We start from the raw sequence: 22,671 nt of genomic DNA on the forward strand, positions 1-22,671 counted from the left end.
CCAAGTTGCCAAATCAAGTAATGTGCTTGTCGCCCTCACAGTTCAACGATTACTCACCCCCGCCTTCTGGAATCTCGTTTCCCGTCACTTCTGACAACACACTTCTGGGTTTTCCTTTCTGACCTTCCGTTTCCGTGTCCGTCCTGAGCGCCTTGGCAGGACTGGTCCCGTCGGCGCTTCTGTCCCCGCTGACTGCTGTCCCCTGTGCTGGTGTCCCACAGCCGTGTCACCATGCCCCTCACCCTGAGCCCTCCAGCCCGTACTCTGCTGCCGGCTGTACGTTCCTGCACCCCACGCTCAGCTTACTCAGACCCCAGCCTTCCCCAAAGCTGACATTCGTCCCGTGTCCCCTGAGTTGCGACACCACTGTTCACCGGCCTCCCCAGCTGGAAGCCAGGATCAGTCGTCCGGGACCCTTCCTTGGGCAGGAAGCGCTGGCCAGTCTGGCTCCATCCCTACGGGGACCCCCTGGTCTGAGCCTCAGCGTGGCATCCAGACCGTTGTTGTCACAGCCCCCCAGGTCCTCCTCCTGTCCCCTCAGAGCTGTCCTTGCACAGTCGTCTAGGCTCTAACTGGACGAAGGGTGTTGACCTCCCGTGCTGGCTGGCCGCGTCCCCTCCCAGAAAACAACCTCCGCCTTCAGGTTCCCAGCGCCTTGTCCACGACCCGCTTCCAGAGGCCACGGCCGGTCCTTCCGAGAGCACAGCTGGTCCACGTGGCAGGGGTCGGGGCGAGGCCAGGAAGAGACACAAGGAGTCCCCGTCACTTGCAAACAGCTGGGACCTAACCCGTGTTCCCCATAGGTTATACAAGGAAGTGTTTACAAGAAGAAAATAGAAACGGGATTACAGCGTGGAAACGGAAGCACGGAGCACACCCAGAAAATGAGGGAAGTGTGCTGAGTGAAGCGGGCTCTTGGTGGTAGCAGGTGGGGCAGGTGGTTCGTTCAGCCTGCCGTTCCTAGAACCGCCAGCAGGTGGCGGCACAGAGCAATGTTCCTTTTATTCTCCCAGGATTTTTGTTTTAGAGCTCATTGTAAAATACAGAAAAAGTAAGGGGGAAAAAAAAGCGATCGTTCCACTGCCCTGAAATGACCAGCCTTGCTTCCTCCTAGTCTCTAAGTGCACGTAGTGGAGACGACGCTCTGTGTGAGGTTTTTTCCCAACTTTGCGTCCCAAGCACATCCTGGCGCCCTTCAGAATCCTGTGAGCTTTCCCTTGAATGACTCTCCAATGCCCCGTTGGATTATCATCCACACTTACTCTCTTATGTTGTCATTTGTGGTTTTTCGGCCTTGTTAGGATGAGCCACAGGTGGGACGACCAGTGAAGCTTCGTCAAATTTGACTGAAAGCCGGGGCAGCGAGGAGGTCGGGGCTGAGCTAGGGCTGGGGTTGGGGGGCCTTGGGACGCGCTGAGTGCTGAAGAAGAGAGACGTGAGGGGATGATTTGACACGGATTCTTTCAGAGAGTGAGGCCGCAGGCTGTTTACAGCCATAGAGAAGCAGCCCGTGGTGGGGAGGAAACTGAGGCGGCCAGACTGCGAAGGCTCATTGCCAGAAAGTTGTGGGGACAGGGGACTGGAGCCCACAGAGGCCGAGCCCTGGGTGCAGGAGGAACGTTCGGCAAGGAAGAGGGGAGGACGGTGAGGAGACAGTTTCAGGGGGACCCACACCCGTACCCCATTTGACATCAGTGTTTAAAGGGAGAAGGTTCGGTGGAACTGCATTTTCTACAATTGTGAATATCAATGTTAACCTATATTTGATGGCTTGTAGACTTGTTAAAAATTGCTCTCATAGGCCGGCAAGGGTGTGGAGGGGTTCAAGACCCAGTTAGAGAGTGATATGATGTGATTGAGAAAAACAAGGTCGAAGTGAGGGCTGGCCTCTCAGCCATGACAGTGGGTGTGCTTAGCGGGCGGGACAAACGCCCGGAGAAAAGTCACTGATCATCACGCAGACAGCCCTAGGCCTCCCTGAGAACAGCACTGGGGGATTACGTTTCTCAGCCCCAGGCTCTGCCATGGCGCTGTTTCTGGCCTGAAGATGTCAACTGAGGCATGAACGCAGGCATTTCCACCAGCCTCGTGGTGGAATCTAAACCTCTTTTTCCTTCTTCCCCGTCTCTGAAAGCCTGTGTTTTCCACAGTCTTTGGAAGGGTGAGTGGCACACCGGGAGTCTGCGAAACAACATAAAAACCATGGCAGTGGTGATTCGCTCCTGTTCAGGGTTCACGGCCCCGGACGGTCCCCCGCGCTTGGTTACCAGGCCGGCTGAGGACCAGCGGTGAGGCCAGCCAGGCCAGGCACCTCTCCAGACTCACACAGTCAGCAGAATCCAACTCACACCCAGAAACGCAGCTGGAAGGGAGCCCAGGAAATGTAACGTGTAACCCTCCTGCTTCTGCTTGCAGGAAATCACGTGAAGAGGAGGTCGCCCCCCCACACCTGGTATCACTGAAATACCGCCTAAAACCTACCTCCTGGGAAGGTACCCGATCCTCTCACACCGTCACTGGATGGTGTAACACCATTTTTTAAAAGGAGGTGCTGGGGATTGAAGCCAGGGCCTCGTGCGTGCTAAACGTGCTCCAGGGCGCTCGTCTGTACCAGCCTGCAGCGTGTGTGCGCTTTATTTTCCTCCATTTGGCTGAAGGTCCGCAATCACGCAAGATTCAGATGAACATACAGGACCTAGGAACAAAGCCCAGCTTGCAGGTTGCCCTGCCCCTCGGGCCGTGGCTCTGGGTCTCACACCCCCTTCCCTGTCTTCAAGCTGGTGCTGCTGAGCTGGCTCAACCTAACCGTCTAACCTTCGAAACAAAAATCACTTAGTAAGAAGGGTGTGCGAGTAGAGGAAAACACAGACTCCAAAAGCAGAGAAGAGCAGGCCGTCTGCTCCATTGGTGCGGACACCACATCTTCTCAAAAACCGCCACCTTCCTGACCTTACATGTGTGCACGTGGGGAGGGAAGCTCAGTAAAACATTGTCACGCGTGACTGTCCCTCCTCCTCAGCGCTTCCATCCACCCTATCCACATCTCCTGTGTTAGGATGTAAATTCTGCTCCTACAGCCAAGACCCAAAATAACAGCATAAACACAAGTGCATTTCCTGCGTAGGAGCCTGGGAAAAGCCAGCCTCGGGGGTTAGGACACTTAGGGACAGGCAGACGCCGGTGTCAGTGGTCCAGGCCCCGAGTGTTCACCAGCCCACGCAGGGAGTCACGCCCCTTCTCAGGAAGGCGGGTGCGTCATTTCCACCATTCCCGCCCCGCTGGCCGCAGCTTCGCCGTGGTCACTGGAAGAGAACTGAAGTCAGGTCCAGTAGGGGTCTGTGCCACCTGCCCCTTTCAGAGCTGCCTTGATGGGGACGGTTCATGTACAGTCACCTGTCCCCCTGCCACCCCACGCACATACACACGCCCTCCCTAACCCTAGGTTTCAGAGTCCTGGAGAGCAGAGAGCAGCCCACTCATTCACAGACGTGAAGGTGTGCGGGACCGGGAGGCCACGTGTGCAGGGGCTTGGGGTGACAAGCAGCTCGGGGCCCCGTGGAGCTGGGCGGGGCCCAGTGCAAGCTACTCCCACGCGCTGCTCTCAGCTTCCTGGTAGAAGGGGTTTCAATGGTGCGTCCCTCCTATTTATTGTGCGGATGCAGTGGGTTCGCACCCGTGGGTCCCAGCACATGGTAAACACACGTGTGTCAACCGATGGCACAGTCACCGTTAGCAGCAGCAGAGTCAAGAGGAAAAGCTGCCGAGGAAGGCAGCTGTGGGGCACCGTTTGTGTTCCGTGTCCCCGACTTTCCTTCTCCTTCCTCCCTTGGGGGGTCTTTCCCCAACTCGGCCCTCAGGTGCCTCCACCTTCTTTATCAGAAAGATACGTTTTTTAAACATTTTTTATTGATTTATAATCATTTTACAATGTTGTGTCAAATTCCAGTGTAGAGCACAATTTTTCAGTTATACGTGAACATATATACATTCATTGTCACATTTTTTTCTCCGAGCTATCATAAGATTTTGTATATATTTCCCTGTGCTGTACAGTATAATCTTGTTTATCTGTTCTACAATTTTGAAATGCCAGTCTATCTCTTCCCACCATGCTACTTGATCTCAAAATCTCTATCCATGCTGAGATGGTAACGAAGGCATGAAAAATTGAAATTTCATCAATCCCTGAGTTACGTTTCACCGGGAGTCAAGCTATTAAACGAAACGAAGGCAGCTCTCAAGATGAAACGACTGCGCCATTAAAAATGTGAAGAGAGATTTAAAACCGGGGTTCCACCCGGGCCTCTCCTCCTGGCTTCCTAGTGGAGAAGCTTTCCACCCCTTTCATGGCGACGTCTTGTTAGCCTGGTTTCCTCTCGGCATCTCCGGGAGGCCCACTGTTCTCCAGATCCTCGCTGCTGCGCGGCCTCCAACAAGCATCTCCTGGTTCTGGTTCTGGGACCTCTTAGCATCCGCCCCCGGAGTTTAACTGTGTGAAGCGGTAACGGTTTCCCGCACTCCTGGATGCTGTGGGTCAGGGGTTCAGACCACGCATGGCGGGGGCTCGTCTGCTGCTGCCTGGCAGCCTCAGGTCTCCCCTCCTCCCTCGGGGTGTGAGCGTCTTCACGGGGTGGAGGCTGGGGCTGCAGGGACGGGCGTCCAGGGAAGGAGCCTGCAACGCCTTTCCTTACCTGCCGTGAGAGTCACCGCCTCACTCCCCACCTGCCATCTGTCAAAACCGTCAGGAAAAATCTCACTCAGCTTCAGGGGCAAGGGAAACAGACTCTACCCACCTCTTCCCTGGTGTGGACAGGTTCCGGAGGGGCAGGTGGGACTGGAAATACAGCGTAGAAAACCACTCCGGGACCCACTTCCCTGTCCAAGTTCCTCTTTCAGATTTTCACGCACCTCAGTGTCTTCCTGGAAACTTCTCTTAACTCGCCGTGTGGTTTCCTCCGATCCTCCCCGCCCCCCGAGGCTCCCCACCCCGAGAAGCCATCCCTGACCCCAACCCAAGAGCAGCCCTTCTATGGGGCGTCGGCACATCCTTTCAGAACTGCTCAAAAAATGCCAGTCTTCCCTGCAAAACCAAAACTCAGGATCGGCATCCATGTCTGTTTCGCGCCTGGCCCGGCGCGGGCCCAGCGTGGCTCTCTGTGGGGTGAATGAACGGCCCAGTGAGGAGCCTGGACAACCGGCCAGCCTCCGCCCTCGAGAATCTCCCGGCTTGCTCCGAGCGTGCGGGGCGGGCGCAGTGCCATGGGGCCGAGAGAGGACGGCCTGCAGGGGACAGCTTCGCAGGAGACGTGGGCGGGGACTTGACGGATGGAAATAATTTTGATTTGTGGAGACGGTGGGAAAGGGCTTTCTGAGCAGAGTCAACAGCAAGGATGCGATACCTTGAGTTTGGGATTGCCAGGGAAGAGGCAGTGAAATTTGAATTTCAGATAAACAAAGAGTACTTTTTTAGTATAAGTATGCCTCAGGTGTTTCAGAGGATATACTTGCACTAAAAAAGTATCTGTTGTTTATCTGAAATGCAGATTTAACAGGGTGGAGACCCTAAATGAGACTCCAGTTCATGGAGCATCTTGGCATCTCCTGGGCGGTTTCCACGGAGCAGCGGTGCCTTTGTTCCCCATCTCACAAACCAGGGGAAGAGACAGCGGGAAACGTCCTGCGACTCCCCTGTGGGCATCGCGGCTCCAGGAGATGCCATCTTCCCGTGCGCCCCGAGCTCACCACCGCAGGGTCCAGGCGGGCGCTAAGAAGCCATCCAGTCCTGTGGAGGCTCAGAAACATTTGATAACTTGTCTGCACCGACAGCCGAGTGTCTGAAAACACAGCTGGCCCCCTGCCCTCTCAGTGACCGATGTGACGTTCCCGGAACGTCCACAGTCCCCCAGACACGTCCACGTGGAGGCATCCGGCTGCCTTGCCACTTCTACGCAATAGCTGGGAATTTCTTCTCTGTCAAACATCAGTGATAACCTGTGATGGAAAGAATCTGATAAAGAACAGATTTATATGTATGTGAAACTGAATCACTTTGCCGTACACCTGAAACAATGTCAGTCAACTATGTCCAATTTAAAAAATGAAAAAAAGTATCAGTGAGATTGTGCCAAGCCTGGAATTTCAGTTTCCCACTCCAGCTGCCTGAGTATAATCCAGCAAAAGAAAACCAGAGAAATGTTCTGACCTCTTCAGTGGCGTCAGCACTGCACCTGACTTCCTGGTGGGGTGAATTTCCACACCCGCCCCTGCCTGCCCCGGGGGTCTTACTCATTTTTCAGTACATCCAACACCAGCCCCAGTGATAAAACCAGACACTTTCACTATTCAGATGTCGATCTGCACTGAGAGTGGGTTGCTAACGACAACAAGCAGTGAAACAGCCCGACCGAATTTCCCCTGCTTTGCTTTTTGGGTTTCACCTTCGTTTCGTTTTGCAGAGTCAAAGGGACTTGCTCAGGAGGCCGAACTGCCCAGCCAGCAGCAGGGCCTGAGATCGTGTGACCGTGGCTCCTCCTCGATCAGCACCTGCCTTGCCTGGGTTGACTTGTCTTCACCATAACTTCCCAAGTGACAAGGAAGAGTGGGGTCAAGGACAGAGGAGCAACTGACTGACCTGAGTCTCAGACATTCCAGCCTTGGGACCTCTTGCAACTGCCTCAGCTGGTGGACTGTGGTGGCCACGCCCACCCGCCAGTGTCCAAGAATGGGACAGGGGCCCCCAGACCTCAGGGATAGACAACTTCCCCCTTTTCTCTCACCCCAAAGATGGGGCAGTGCACTTTGTAGGCAGGTAACATCCTTCAAACTGATTCATTAACCCACAAAACAGTGCCAGCCCATTCTCCTCACCAGTGGTTTCCAGCAAATCACAAGACAGACTGCCCCCTGGCAGACTGGTGAGCACATACGTTCGAGGCCATGTAATAAATGTACTACCCAGTTCTACAGGAACGCTCGAAAGAGCCCTTTGACAAAAATAAAATGAGGTTTATGATTTACAGTGTATTTAGAACAAATATTTGAAAGGGTGTTCCCTGAGAAAGAAGTCACCCTCGCCTTCTTTCCACTCTGCCTCCCAAGAGGGAGGAGAAAGTTCCCTGAGGAGGTGGCGCCTTTGGGTTGAACCACGTGCACCATGAGCTGTTAAGAGCCCTGAGCCAACGCCCAGGCTCAGAACTGGGACAACCAGACTCACAGGTGACTCTTCCTTAAAAAAAAACAAAAAGAGCATCTCACGTGATAACTGTTGATACAGATCAGCAAGGAGGTCCGATTCCCCCTGCACTGTCCCCTCTGAAGGTGGTCACCATCCTCCCTGACGGCCAAGTGCAGCTGGACAACATACAGAGCTTCCCCTCGAATAAACAGGAAAGAGAGTAGGGAGAGAGGAGGCAGGTTACAGGAGGAAATTATTACTTATGCAGATGAGAATAGCCGGGGGGACGCCACGTTTTCACTGCGGAAGGAAGGAGTTGCTGTTTGATGGAACGGCTGCTCCTTCCACCAGAGAATGAGATGTGAAAAGCTGCACATGGTCCTGGTTTAGAATTGGGTCTGTGCCAGACTCAGCTTGAACAAGTTCCAAGAATTAGATTTTTTTTAATGCAATTACCAAAAAAAAAAAAGTGTAGCTAAAATGGGTGATTTGCATTTTCTTATTGCTAACTATAAAATTCATAAATGATCAAGTGCAAAAAATGAAAAGGGGAAGAAAAGCCTTACGATTCAAAATGTTCATTAAACTCAAAGTGTATGCATTGTTAATAATGCAAACGATACAGAACTATGAGCACAGAAAGTGACAGTTTCCTGTTACCCTTCTCAGAGACAACCGAAGGTAATGGCTTAGAGGGTGGTTTTCTGGGTTTTTCTCTATATGTGTGCAATTAAATATATACATTTTTGCAGGGAGAGCACACTACAGATAAAGATCATAATTTAGTACTTTCTTTTTGGAGTTCAGTTTCTTTTTTCTCATAACTATATCTTGGACATCCTTTTGTGCCAGCATTTTATAGACACAGTTTATACTTCTAACTGCTACATAGGGTTCCATTGAGTGGGTATAATTACAGGTGTATATATATATTTTTTTAAGAATAGTTGATGTACAATGTCGAGTTAGCTTCACGTATGCAGCATAGGGATTCAGTGATACATATACATGTATATACATTCTTTTACAGATTCTTTTCCATCATAGGTTATTACAAGATATTGAATATAGTTCCCTGTGCTAGACAGTACGAGATATCAATATCTTGTAATAACCTATAATGGAAAAGAATCTGGAAAAGAATAAACTTATATACATGTATGTATCACTGAATCAGTCTGCTGTACACCTGAAACACTGTCAATCAACTATACTTCCGTTTTTTTTTTAATGGGGAAAGGCTCATCTTCATCAGGTGCCTTTCTTAAGGGCAGAGTTCCCTTTCCCTCTCCTGGGTCACAGCACATGGGGTCACCCAGCACGGGGTGGGAGGGCGGTGCCAGGTTGGTACCCATTGGTCTGTGGTGGCATTTAGCCAACTGGTCATCTTCCCTCACCAGTCACTCCACTCCCGTGGGGCCTGACGGGAAGTGGACTGTCTTTTCCTGCAGATCCTCTGATTCTCCACATCCTCTCCTGTACTTATTATTATCTGTCTTTTCAACTCGGGCCATTCTGTCGTGTGTGAAGTGATTTTGATTTGCATTTCCCTGCTGACTAATGCTGTTGAGCATTTTTTATGTCTTTGTTGGCCATTTGTACATCTTGGTTGGAGAAATGTCTGTCCAAGTCCTTTGCCCATATTTTAACTGGCTTGTCTTTTTTTTTTTAATATTGAAAGTATGATATTACAGTATTATATTAGTCTCAGGTGTACAAGGTAGTGATTAGGTAATTTTATACATTACAAAACGATCACCACTTGGCTTGTCTTTTTGTAAATAAACCTCTGGACAATTTTGTTTCTTCCTTCCTTCCTCTATCTCTCCCTTTTCCCACTAAGAGAGCACTCGACAAGGCGATCACGCACATGCAGTCCCTGAGCAGAGGATGCCACAGTCTAGTGAAGGAGCTAACACGGGGCAACGCGTGTTAGTGGTGTGGCCCGGGAGCTTCCAGGAGCCGGAGCGCCTGAGGTGGGTTGAGAAGAGCGTCCTGGCTGGCCTGTGGTCTCCGTGAGTCTTGTTTCTCCAGCGTGTAAATTAAGAGGATGGCAGAGGGCGCCCCTCGGCACACTGGTGCTCCCTCGGCGTCACCTGTATGTGGATTCAAAGAGCAAATACCACCACGGAGTCATTTGGTACACAAAGCTGTTAGACAGCAGCTCTGGTAAAGCAGACTAGGCTGTCACATGTGGCAATTTGGGGATTATAGGAAGACCTCCTCCCCGTGAAAAATGTATGTCCAGGTACCTCCCATCTCTGCAAATAAGCCACTGCAACCACAAAAATCTCCTATTTTTACTCTCTTGAGACATGAAATCATGCATGATTCATCCATGATCATTTCTTCAATAAATGGTTTGCTAGGAGAGGTCAGTTTATTAACATTAAACTTAGAATTTGAATCCTATGCCACCACTAACCAGCTGATTGCCTTGGCCAAATCCCAATGTGTCCGAGGCTGTTCCCTCATCAGTGCAGCAGACTTGGTAATACCCGCTTTGTGTGGTAATAACTTGGGTTAAATGAACCGGCAGACGGTAAGTATGAGCCAGAGCAGAACCGCAAAGCAGTGGTTTGAATGGGTGTTGCAGACCTTGAAAGAAAGCAGATTGCAACCGGGGGACAGGGGGACAGGTGGGAGGGGATTCGTGAAGAGAAGCAGGGGTCTGCTGTCTATTAAAGGGAAGGTCTGGGGTGGGGAGGGTATAGCTCAGTGGTAGAGCATGTGGGTTGCCTGCACAAGGTCCTGGGTTCAATCCCCAGTGCCTCCATTAAAAATAAATCAATAAAAACCTAATTACTCCCCCTCAAAAAATAAAAAAATAAGGGAAGGTCTGGTGGGCCTCAGAAAGAGGGCCTTAATCGGAGAGGAGATGCCCCTGTAGGGGGAGAGGGGCTCCGAGGACAGCCCCCCTTCCTCCACCAGGCCAATTGCAGAGTGAACTTCGGGGGACACCGGCATCACCTGCGTTGGGCTCCGTCGTCTGGGGTTTCCAGGGAGGGCCTCTGGCCCAGCCCCCGTGGTCCCGATTGCCCATGGCCAGGCAGACGCGAAACGCGGTGCTCTGAGCAGTGGAAAGAAAGCTTCCAGCCTTGCAGGGCAGCAGTTCACCCCCAGAGGAAAACGTCCTTTGTGGCCGCTTCCTCTATACAAGGGCAGCTTTGTCCCTCCCGGGAAACTGTCGCCTCCCGGGATGCGGTGCAGCCCAGTGATGGGGCCGGGACGTGCCTCCTCGAAAACAGCCCTGCTCCGCTAAACTTAACGGCTCCAGCAAGCCCAGCTGGGCTCGGGGCTGACCCTCAAGTGAAGGCCGTGCTCCCTGGTGAGAAGCACCGGCCTCCTTGCAAACGAGAAGGAACCGGAACCGCGGGTCCCCACACAGCTGCGCCCACCTCCTTCACTCAGACGCAGCAGCTCCCCAGAGGCAATCTGCACCCGGAAAGGCTTTCCTGACCCCACCCCTGCCTCCCTCCCCGCCTGACTTCTCATACGCTTTGCATACCCTACATTCAACTTCAGGGGCACCTTTGCTTGTTTTTTTATTTAGGTGACATTCCCATCACACAAAATGAACCATTTTAAAGTAAACAATCCAGTGGCATTTAGTGAAATCACAGTATTTTGCAACCACCACCTTTATCTAGTTCCAAGACCTGTTTGTGACCCCAGGAGAAGCCCCAAGAAGCAGTTACTCTTCAAGCCTCCTCTCCCCCAGCCCCTGGCACCCACCAATCTGCTTTGCTTCTGTGGATTTGCCTGTTCTGAATATTTCATACGAACACACAACACGCAACCTTTGCGTAGGGCTGCTTTCACTTAGCATCCGGTTTTAGCGCCCGTAACAGTCAGCGCCTCGTTCCTTTCTACGGATGGAGGTTCCATGGCGTGTGTAGGCCAGTTTGTTTTCCATTCATTCACTGACGAGCTGTTGGTCCTCGTGAAGAGCGCTGCTTTGAACGCTGGTGTACAAGTATGGGTCTGAGTCCCTGCTTGCAGTTCTCTTGGGTGGATACCCAGGAGCAGAACCGCTGGGACTTGGGTAATTCTGTGTAACTGTCTGAAGAATTGCCAAGCTGTTTTGCACAATGGCTGCACCATTTTACATTCCTGGCGGCAGCGCGCGAGGGCCCCTCTCTCTCCACATCCTTCGTTTTGCTTTTTGGTACCGCAGCCCCCCCAGCAGGTGTGGACTGGTGTCCCGTGATTTTACTTGCATCTCCCTCATGACTGGTGATGCTGAGTGGCTTTTCACGGGCTGCTGGCCGCTGGTGTATCTTCTTAGGAGGAACGTCTCTTCACATTCTTAGTCCATTTTTCAACACTGAGTCTTCTGTCTTTTTCACGTTGAGCTGAAAGCATTCTTTGCATATCCTGGATGTGTTCGTGTGCCTTTGTTGTCGCTCTCAACACATTCCAGTTTCTCACATGTTTGCCTCCTCCTCTAGGCGGAGAGCACTTGAAGACCAGGGCCTGTGCCTTTTGAAAAAAATCCTCTAGTCCCTGGGCCTGGAACAGTGCCCGGCCCAAGCGGCCCCACTCCCGTGTGCTAACAGCTGGTGGAAGGCATAAATAGTTGTTAGGGGTCCTGCAGCGAAGAGAGGGCCCATCCTTAGCCCTCATTCCACTCTCCTCTGTTTGCACCAGAGTCTTGGCCCTTTGGGCTGCGCTCTTTAGTGCCGGGCAGATGGTGGACGGGCCGCTCCATGCAGAGGGTAGAGGTGAAAAGCCACCGTGGGCCTGGTTTTGCCTGACCAGCATCCCTTCCTCCGCTGCTGGCAGCAGAGGCCCTCCGTCCCGAGGGGAGCTAACTCCACGTCGTTCCCGTGAGGCTGCTGCCCACCCACGGGCAGCCACAGGCTGGGCCTGGCTCATCAAGGACCCCCAGGCCCCACCGGCTCCCTGATGGGCCTGTCACCAAAAGTAGGAGCCCAAAACCCACCCCAGGCCACCACAGCAGGAGCGCTTCACGGGGGTGGCAGCTGGGCCTGCTGCACCGAGGGTTGAGCCGTGGTCTGAACAGCTGGAACGGGTTGAAAACACATCTAAGTGGGGGGTTAGCAGAACCTTCGCTGCTGGGCAGTCCACCCATTCCTCTCCGTCTAAACAACCAGGCACAAGAGTCGGTTCATCAGCCACGTGTGTTGTGCCCAGCCAAGGCCCGGGGTGGGTACAGCTCAGAAGGTACGACGCCCACCTCAGGAGTTTTAAACGGTGTCAAGAAACAAACGTGCCCAGGAGCATGCAGCGAGGGGCCCCTCGGACCACCAAGTCACAGCCCACCGCAGACACACACTACTCTATAGAACACAGACAACAATGACCTGCTGCACCGCACACGGAGCTATGTTCAGTTTCTTGTAATGAGCAGTCATGGACAAGAATCTACATGTATATGTATGTATGTATGTGACTGAGTCACTTTGCCATACACCTGAAACTAACATTGTAAACTGACTACACTTCAATCAAAAATAAGAATTTAAAAAAAAAGGCTTTGCTGAAACCCTTCAGGGAGTTTGGAGTTTTGAGGCACAAGACACGCATCCTTGCTCAGCTCTGCGATAGACCTTTCTCTGCTCCCAACTCTGATGTTTCAGTTCGTTTGGCCTCATTGTGCGTCCGGCACACGAACATGTGTTGGGTAACAAGTGTGAGTCTTTGTGCCCCTGGAGGACCCGTCCCTGGACCTGGGCCTGGGAAGGGCCTGGAGGTGGCTCTCCTGTGCTGATGCGGCCCCTCGAGGGGCTGACAGACTCCTGGCATTTTGGGTGATGAGTTATTGGTGAAGGAGGATGGAGGTGGTGCCTCTTCCTAAGCTATTGTGAACTGCATCCGGTCTCAAAAGAGTCCTGACCTTTTGAAGAGAAGATTGTTCCTTCTGGTTGGAAATAGTCATGGTGTTTCACGCCAGCCTTCGTGGAAACACGTTAGGTGACCATAAGGAAAGACGCACTTTGAAAGGAAAGGAAGAGAAAAACCAAGTCGTGGAAAAGGCAGATACTGGCATGAGGGGCAGAGCGGGCGTATCGCCCACCGTAACCTGGACCAGGGTGTCAGTGAAGCGTCGGACGTCAGAGGAGGTTAGGAAGGCCTGCGGTGTAAGCGGTGGAAGGTCGCCTGTTCACCTAAAGGGCCAGAAAGTATAAAAAATACGTTTTTCCCTAAATGTCTCCCCTCTCCGCTCTCCCCCTGTCTCTGCACTGTTAACTCGGGAAGCAGCCCTGACCGCTGCACACAGCCCTGCCCTGGTCCTGCCCAGGTGGTTTTCCTGGTCAGTGTCCGCGCACCTGTCCACTGGGCCCCACCCCCCGCATCTTCTCAGTGGCCCCAACGTTTTCTCGTTCATCGCTGCGTCATCATGCCACTCACCTCTCCGTGGCCGACGTCATGATTTGGTTACTTACCGGACTGCTACCCTGCAGAGGGAAACACGGGCTTATGCTTGTGTGTGTCCCGAATGTTTCTGGAAGGACACCCAAGAAACTTACCAGTGGGAAGTGAGGTCTGGGGTGGAAGGAACACATGCTACTTTCCACTGTATATTCTTAAGTTTTATTTTGACTTTTTTTTTAAACTATGTGTGTTATCTTTAAGTCAAAAATAAATGAGGGGGAGGGTATAGCCCAATGGTAGAGTGTGTACTTGGCATGTCCAAGGTCCTGGGTTCAATCCCCAGTACCTCCATTAAAAAAACCCAATAATAAATAAATAAACCTAATTACCTCTCCTCCTTCAAAAAAAAAAAAAAAAGAATAAAAGTATCTACCACTGGTCCCCACCCCTCCCCAAGGGAAGGCACATATTTATTCATTCATCTATAAATTTGTCAGGTTTTCTGGGGGGATGGGAGGTAATTAGGTTTTTATCTATTTATTTTCATGAAAGTACTGGGGATTGGACCCAGGACCTTCTGCATGCTAAGCACACACTCTACCACTGAGCTACACCCGCCCCCCCTGGCTTTTCAAGGTTCAACTGCAATGTTAGTTTTCTAACATCGGGGAAACTTTAGGCTCTAAGGTCCTGAGACCGCGCCTGAAGCTTCCTCCTGCCAACCAGCTGAGCCGCAGAGCTAGTCAAAACCACTTTGGTGTTGTCACACGGAGGGAGGGACGGTCCTTGTGCAACACAGGATACCCAGGTACTTCCCACAGGACAAGTGCCAGTGACCCCAATATGCAAATAAAGCTGTCTGAACAACATGCTCTTCTTCGGAACAGTGTTCTCGGAGGCACTTGGGTGAGCAGTAAGAAGGGTGCCCATGCAGCGAGGCACACCCTCAGTCCATGTCCCAGTCCCTTCACTCTGCACCTTGAAGAGAGCAAACCCCCAGAGAGAGACAGAGCCCCGAGAAACCCAGCACCGAACAGTGCCAGGACAGAGAGACAGAGACAGACAGAGACAGAGAGACAGAGACAGAGAGACACAGAGACAGAGAGATAGAGACAGACAGAGACAGAGACAGACAGAGACAGAGAGACACAGAGACAGAGAGAGATAGAGACAGAGAGACACAGAGACAGAGAGACAGAGAGAGACAGAGACAGAGAGATAGAGGCAGACAGAGACAGAGACAGACAGAGACAGACAGAGACAGAGAGAGACAGAGAGACAGAGGCAGACAGAGACAGAGACAGACAGAGACAGGAAGCCTCAGGGGCAGAGACAAACACTTCATCCTGCTTCCCAGCAGTGCTCACAGGTGGAGTTGACCTTCTCATGCTGGTGGCTTGGAAAGAAGCCGAAGAAAGGAAGAGAAATAAAAAAACAGGGAAGGGGAGGAGAAAGTGTGCGTGGGAGGCGCAGAGCTGACCAGAGGCTGCGCTCACATAACCCGGGGCGACCAGGGGCCGCTGACCAGCTTCCGGACCCCCAGCCGCCGCTCTGGTTTAAAAGAAAGGGTGACCTAACAACAAGGTCTTACAGTACAGCACAGGGAACTATGTCAGTATCTTGTAATAATCCATAATGAAAAAGAATATGGGAAAGAATATGTACATAACTGAATCACTGTGCTGTCTGCCAGAAGCTAACACATTGTACATCAAGTATACTTCAATAGAAAAAATAAACAAACAAAAAATAAAATATGAACTTTTATTTAAAGCGTGACTGGGGGAGTGTTTGGCTCGGCGAGAGCACGTGATTAGCATGCACGAGGTCCTGGGTTCAATCCCCAGTGCCTCCATTTAAATAAACAAACAAACAAACAAATAGACTTAATTACTTCCTTACACCAAAAAAAAGAAAAAAGAGAGAGAGATTCAAAGTATGACTTAAGACAATGAAAGAAATGCTTCAATAGAAGTGGACGGCATCAAGGATACATAAACCAATGCATATTTTTTAAACTTGCATTTTGTTTGTTTTCCGGCTGTGCTGACCAGTAGGACAATTAGTGAGTTCGCTGGGCCAGCCGGCAGGGCAGGACCTGTCAGTCCCCTGAAAGTGAAGAGGCAGCACCCGGACAGCTCTGAGTGTGAGTCGGACTTCCAAGGTCAGAGGGCTGAAAGCTGAGGATGTTCTCTGGGTGTAAACTAAACTCTTCACAGCAGAAAGCAAAGCTTTCATGTAACACAGCAAGGTTGACAGGCCTCGGTCTGCAGAGAAGTTTAACAATTAACCGACAGACCAGCTACTTTTTCATAGGCACGGTTTTCTCATCCATAGAACAGGGAGATTGAGTGGGGCCTCCAAAGTCCTTTCTAGAACATTCTAGAATCCAGAGGCTCTAAATTGTCTGAAGAGGAGGGTGGAGAGGTGAACTGGGCCAGCAATTCTCCACAAACAGCATCAGGAGACCCAAATCCTCACGAGGAGTCAAAAACCAGATAAACACAATGATGAGCTCGTCTGAATAAATCGCTCAGGCCCACAGAGTGCGGTATCAACACAGACCCTGTCCCTTGTGGAAGTTTTCATTTCCACAGAAGAGGAAAGGTCCAGTGGTCTCAGATATTTGCCCAAGCGGCAGGGAAAACGGTGCGGCCGTAAAAACCAGAGGTACCAGTGCGGCCCGGCAGACCCACGGCTGCCTGGACGTGCGGCCAGTCGGTGGTCCCCAGAACCAGCTGCGCTGGTGCTGAGATGTGGAGTGGCCCAGGCCGCGGCTCCCACCCCCCGTCATCTCCCGGAAGATTCTGACTGTCCTTGCATCACTGTTGCCACCTGTCAGGTGCCACTCGGATTGCTTTGACTTTGTGAAGTGAAAATACTCTTATTTTCCTCAAGTGAGAACCTATGCCAAAGCATCTAACTATTTTTATAATTTTTAAAGTATACTTTATTTTTTTCTAATTTTTCTCTTCTTCTTAGGGTATTTATTTATTTATGTATTTATTTATTTATGTATGTATTTATTTCAGGATACTTCATTTTTGAGAGTGGTTTCAGGGTCACAGCAGAAATGAGTGAGGGGTAGAGAGATTTCCCCTCTGCCCCATCCTCCCCTGCCCTCCCCCACCATCCACATCCCAGCTCGGAATCCCGTTGATTAGGATGTGGCCTGCTTTTTCTCTCTGGATTCTGCCTGGGGTGCCAGGATCAGGGCCTCTCTGACTCAGCCTGTTCACAGTCAACCGCCTGCCTTTGTGGGGCGGAGGGGGCGGCAGGAGGAGGTCCAGGAGCCCCCTGCTCCTTGTCCGTACCTCCAGCTAGTTCTGTATTCGCCCCTGCTCAAGGCCTGGCCCTCGAGGTTCCCCCTAACTTCTGGTCTAATGAGTTCGCTTCCTAACGCCTCACCTCTGTGTAGTCTCTGAAGTTTTGGCTTCCTCTGGTCTGTTGAGTCAGTTCGGTTTCACAATCTGCTTGCCAGCTTTCAAAATTCCATCAGCTTCTTTCAACAGCCAATCCCTTTCCTGTTCTTTTTGAACTCAAGGGTTTATGTCCTTTCTCATTCCTTTACTGCCGTTTTCGTAGGCTTTGAGGAAGGAATCATACTAAAAGCTTGTGTTCAATCTGCGAAATATTCCCTCAAGTTCCTTCTTTTGTTTTATTGTGTCCCCCACCCGCCTCCCCTGTAACAGGGAAGAACAAACCTGACTCCACACTGAGTCTATATTCCTTTAGCTCTAACCCTGTGCTGTCTCCTGCGCTTGGTCAGGCTGGTTCTGCACCTTTTGTAAAAGAACATTGCCTGTGCCCTGAAATGTACAGGGCAGTCCATGCTCAAGGCTCTGACCTTTAAGGCTATAACACTATTCCATTCCTACAGAGATAAAAAGTTGCAGAACAGAGAATAATATTTGTCATGTTGAAGGTTTATAGAAACATTGTGACCAGACCTAAGCGTCTGCAAGAACAAAGGATTCCTTCACCCAGAAGTTTGCAACAGCCAGTCAAACCCCCTCCCCTTCTAAGAGAAAAGACGCCTGAATTCTAACAGGGGTAAGATGGTTCCTTGGGACACTAGCTGACATCTTCTCCGTCTGCTGGCTTTCCGAATAAAGTCACTGTTCCTTGCCCCAGCAGCTCTGCTCTCAGTTTATTGGCCTGCCGTGCGGCGAGCAGTACTAGCTTGGATTCAGTGACACCCCCTCTATGCATGCACTCTCTCAACTTCTGCTTGGGTATGTAAACGTATTTTGAACACTGTATAAGATACATGTGTTTTCCAATTTTAAAATAACCGCATTGGACTGAAAAATATTGTTTTCAGCGACCCCCTACCTGGCTACATTGTAGTTTAATCCCTCTGATTGCTGGAGAGAGGTTACCTCCATCTCTTTGCTGCCATATTTTAAAATCAGATGAACATTTTAACCCATTTTCTTCTACACCAGAATATTTCTTTTTGATAGGTACTCAGGAGTAGAGAGATGGGACACAGGGGTTTATGCACGTTAAATTTATTAAATAGTACCGGGTTTCTCTCCTAAAGGGCTGGCAGGGAGAACTCCTCAGGGCCCTTACATCTGCACTGTGGCTCTCCTGAAGGAGGGTGTAAATAAACAGCACTTCTCCAGTTTGTACAACCCTGAAACTCTCCTGGAAAAGCATCCTGAGCCTTCGGTGTCTCACAGAATACCCTGGGAGACACTGACACAGATTACGACAGACTGGAGGAGCAGCTCACCGTTTTGGGAGATGGGGAGATGCTAGTAGCTGGCTTTTAATCTCACGGAGTCATTGTATTTACATCACTGCATAGTGGATCCTGATTTGCGGCTGGCCCAGTAATTTATTTTTCTGTTATCTGAGAAAAGACAAGATGTTTTTCCTAATACTTTGGGGTTTTTGTTTGTTTGTTTGTTTGTTTGTTTTGTTTTGTTTTCTGCTAGGAGTCAAGATTGACCTTGGAATTTTTTCCCAGGGCTGTGGGCATCAGAGATTCAGCAGTCAAAACTGTGACTATTCAGGAAAAACACAGGCATCAATTCACAAAATGCTGGCAAGAATACCAAGACCAATATCCAGGTCTGACAGGCAGACAGTCCGACACTGGTGCAAAGAAGAGAACTGATTTTAAAAGGTTAAAATTTAAAATAGTAATTAGACATCAAAGGTTTTGGGGAGGGGGTAGCTCAGTGGTAGAGCACATGCTTAGCATGTACCAGGTCCTGGGTTCAGTTCCCAGTAACTCCATTAAAAAAAATAAATAAAGAAAGAAATAAAACTAATGACCCCACCAAGTTTTTTTTAAATAAATAAAAGTTTTTAAAAATTACAAAGAAAAAAAAAAAGAAGCCTGACTCAAAGGTTAAATAGCTTTGAAAATGAAAGCAATGCTAATTCAAACTAAGGCTATACTATTATAACCATTAGATCAGCCTGGAATTAGGACATAACCTCTGTGTGGACAGGACCCAATCTACTTAGCTCACTAAAGCCTAGTCCAGGGCCTGCCCAGAGGAGACACAATAAGTAATTATTGAAGAAATAAATGAAAACAATCAGACATTTGTATTTCAAAGGCCTTATAGTGGAAGATCTGGGGTTAAAATATTAAAGTTATATAGACATAAGTATGTCTCAGAAAATTTCCCCTAAACCATGTACAAATATAGTGCATTGAGTCAGGCCAGAGCACCTCACTAGGGCTAAGGAAATGTGATGGACACCTCCTAGGATGGCCATCCCTCTTTCCTGGGAACGGGACACCCCTCCCACAGGCGTGGACTCCTGGCAGCCATATTTCTGCCCTGTGATCCTTTGCCCTGACTATAGTTAATTGGATCAGACTGGACAAAGAACCCTAGCTGGGACAATCAGATTCTCTCTTCTGGAAACTTGATGTTGAATCATGAAAACCTAGTTAGTCTAGTCCAATGGTTCTCGCCCACGGTGATTTTTTTACCCCCACCCCTGGGGACACTGGCAATATCCCGAGACATTTTGGGGTCTGGGAGAGTTTCAGTGTTGCTGGCATCCAGTGGGTAGCAGTCAGGGACACTGCTAAATAAGCTACAAGGTACAGGACTGCCCCCACCAGAAGGAATTACCTGCCTACACTGTCGATGGTGTGAGGCTGAGAAACCTTGCTCTAGCGTGAGCACCTGAACAGGTGTCAGGTAACTCAGGTGACTGGGGCTGCCAGAGGCATCCACCCTCCACAGCCAAGGGGAGCAGAGTCAACCGGCAATGAGAGGACAGTGAAGTCGTGCAGAGAGCATTGAGCTTAAAGCCAGAGTCTTCCAGTTCCTGAGTCCTGTTCCTTCCAGACACCAGACTCCAGTTTTGCCCCTCTACCCCCCTAATATATTCTCCTTTCACACTTAAGGTAGCCTGGTTTTGGTTACTTGAAACCAAAGTAACTTAAATTAATACGATTGGGCAGCTTAGAGATCTTTCTAGTTTTCCAGGATGGAACAAATACATAAAATGAAGTCGCTGTCATGACTTCTCCATGACAGCCACGCTGTTATCCCACAGATCCTCTACAATGAGGCACCGGAGTGAGTGGAGGCTCTCCAAAGGGCAGAGGGGTCTAAACACGCCTGCCCTGGGCGTGTGAGTCTTTTGGGAATCGGGACACCTGGCTCGCCTACTCTGCCACACACCCGAGCCCCTCCCAGTTTCACCAACCCCCAGTCAGTGTACACAGAGCATCTCGCTGCCGCCAGTGGCACCTGGTGATGCTTTCCAGTTTGCACATGGTTTTCTATGTCCATGCGCACCATCAGTCTGGGTACTGATTTTATTTCTCCCTACACAGGAACTCAATACAAGTTGTGATGGAGGGTAAGCCACTGAAATGGTCTTTTGACATTCAGTTTCTTCCTGGAAGTTATACTGTTCTTTAGCTACATTTTAAGAATATTGTGAATTCATTCTTTTATCCATACCTATGGTTTCTTAAGCATTTAGGAGTCATTGACCCCTTTGGGAATCTGATGGTGAATCCCCTCTCTGGAAAAATGCACATGTGCACTATATTTTGCATACAAATCTGAGGGCCAATAGACCATTGAGAGGCCATTATAATCATCCCCCAGATTATGAGCCCTGCCTTAAATATTTATTTAGTGCCTACTGTGATTCAGACATAGGAAACAAAAGGATGAAAAGGGAGCATTCTAACCTTGAGAGGAACACAAATTAATAAAACTACAGAGCAGTAAACACTCAGCTGCAACCCAGGTAACATTTGCTAAGAGAAGGGTGGTAGCCTCGGACAGAGGAATTTAATCCAGACTGGGCATTAAGGGAGGATTCCTGGAAGAGGTGACATCTGAGCTGGGAGTATGTTGACTGAAAAAAAAGCATAGCCTAAAAGTTAAGAATTATGTTTTATTCGGCAGACATTGTGAGGACTTCAAGCCTGGGAGACAGCCTCTCAGTTAGCTCTAAGGGACTGCTCTGAAGAGGTAAGGGGGAACCAGAGTATACAGCAGTTTTGGAGCAAAGACCAGGTAGTCAGAACATCAAAAGATTACGTTTATTAAGTTAAGGAATTTAGTGCTTTTCTACACTTGGGAAGATGCAAGGGTCTGGGCTCAGTAAAATCATTCCTCTGATGTGCACCTTTGCCATCTGGGGCCAGTCTCCTGTTCTTTCCCGTCCTGAGTTCCCTCAGGGATCCCTGTTGGAGGCAGCTGCAATGTGATGGCTTGATGGCTGCAACATCCTTTGTCTACTGATACGGCAGGCAATATTTTTCATTCACAAGTATTAACAAGCAGGAGGAAGCAAGGTCCAGTAGAAGGAGAAGTGAAGGATGTTCCAGACAGGAAAGGGGAAAGACTGTCTAGTATGGAAAGAGTGTGGCAAGGTCATGGAATGCAGCTCTCTAATCTCTGCTTGTTAGCTCCCAGCTCCACTCCTGCTTTTTCCTGTATTGCAGGGGGCTGACTCAGCAGATGTCATGAATCAGAGCCCTCTGGCAACCGCTTCTGGAGAGGTTCTGCCGGTGGGAAGTGTCGGTGGAAGACTGGAGTCAGGACGGAAGGAGAAGCCACATTCCCTCGCCGTCGTAGCATCCCCAGTGAGTGGGGAGGACTCCTGGGCTCCGAGGGCAGTTGTGGCAAAGTGGGTCAGCCTGGACAGCCCAGCAGTCATGAGCGCTGGGTGACACACTTCCCTCCTGCTCCAGCCTAGAGCCCCAGGCAGTTCCTAACTGCTGGTTCCTAACCTTTTCTCTTTTGTCCCTCCTGCCCTTTCAAGTTTTGAAACCAATTCCCTGTGTAATATAATACAGCCTCTGTTTAAGATACCTAGAGGGGTTCTGTTTTTGTGACTGGACACTGACTAAGACAGTCATGGATCAGAAAGTACAGTGAGGGGTGGAGGAGGGCAGGGGTGAGGATTTGGTTGACTAGGTAATTGGGGGCCAGATCATTCAACAGCCTCTTAGGAAATGATCAGGTGTTTGAACTTTATCCTAAGAGCACTGGAGACCTGAGAAAAATTTTAAAGTCATGGTCAACTTGGTCACTATTGATTTTTATGAAGATCACTTGGGCTATAATACAGAGGCACCTAAACTGAAGAAAGTTTTTGCAGTTATCGAAGGGAGAATTTGATGGTGGCTGATACTGGGGCAGTGGCCGTGAGGTTGAAGAGAACGGATTGGAAGGATTCTGATGAGGTTGGAGGCTGGAACGTCATGGAACGCCATGGCAGATTAGAGGTGGCTGTTTCTGTTGACAGGTGGGTTCCATAGCACCTCCATTTGAATCTGGGTGTGCTCTGTAACTGCTCTGACCAATAGAATATGGCAGGAGGGACACTGTGCCAGTTTCTGGGCCCAGCCTTAAGAGGCCTGCAGCTTCCATTTCTTATTTCTTGCTTCTTGGAATTTATACTCTAGGAACACAACTGCCACACTTTGAGAAGTGCAAGCCAAATGGAGAGACTCTGGCCGACACCCCCAGCTACGTTCCCAGCCGACAGCCAGCATCAACTGTCAGCCATGAGTGTGTGCCATCTTGGACATCCAGTCCAGTGGAGCCTTCAGATGACCCCAGCCCCAGCCACTGATTGTAATTGTGCCACCGACCCAAGAGATTCCCACCCATCTGAGCCCATTGAACCTACAGGCCCTTAAGAGACAA

At 50.1% G+C, this 22,671-nt stretch overlaps 1 long non-coding RNA gene across 1 annotated transcript; it reads right to left on the minus strand.

Moving 5' to 3' along the window:
• Positions 1–9,058: 9,058 nt before the first annotated feature.
• Positions 9,059–17,123, minus strand: LOC141576021 (uncharacterized). The gene is made up of 3 exons (XR_012504199.1): positions 16,922–17,123; positions 10,145–15,780; positions 9,059–9,270 (listed from the first exon to the last, which is right to left on the minus strand). It is a non-coding gene; the product is annotated as an uncharacterized LOC141576021 (long non-coding RNA).
• Positions 17,124–22,671: the final 5,548 nt, after the last annotated feature.

Source organism: Camelus bactrianus, chromosome 35 (genome assembly GCF_048773025.1).
Source record: "Camelus bactrianus isolate YW-2024 breed Bactrian camel chromosome 35, ASM4877302v1, whole genome shotgun sequence".
In the NCBI taxonomy this organism is placed as follows: Eukaryota; Metazoa; Chordata; class Mammalia; order Artiodactyla; family Camelidae; genus Camelus; species Camelus bactrianus.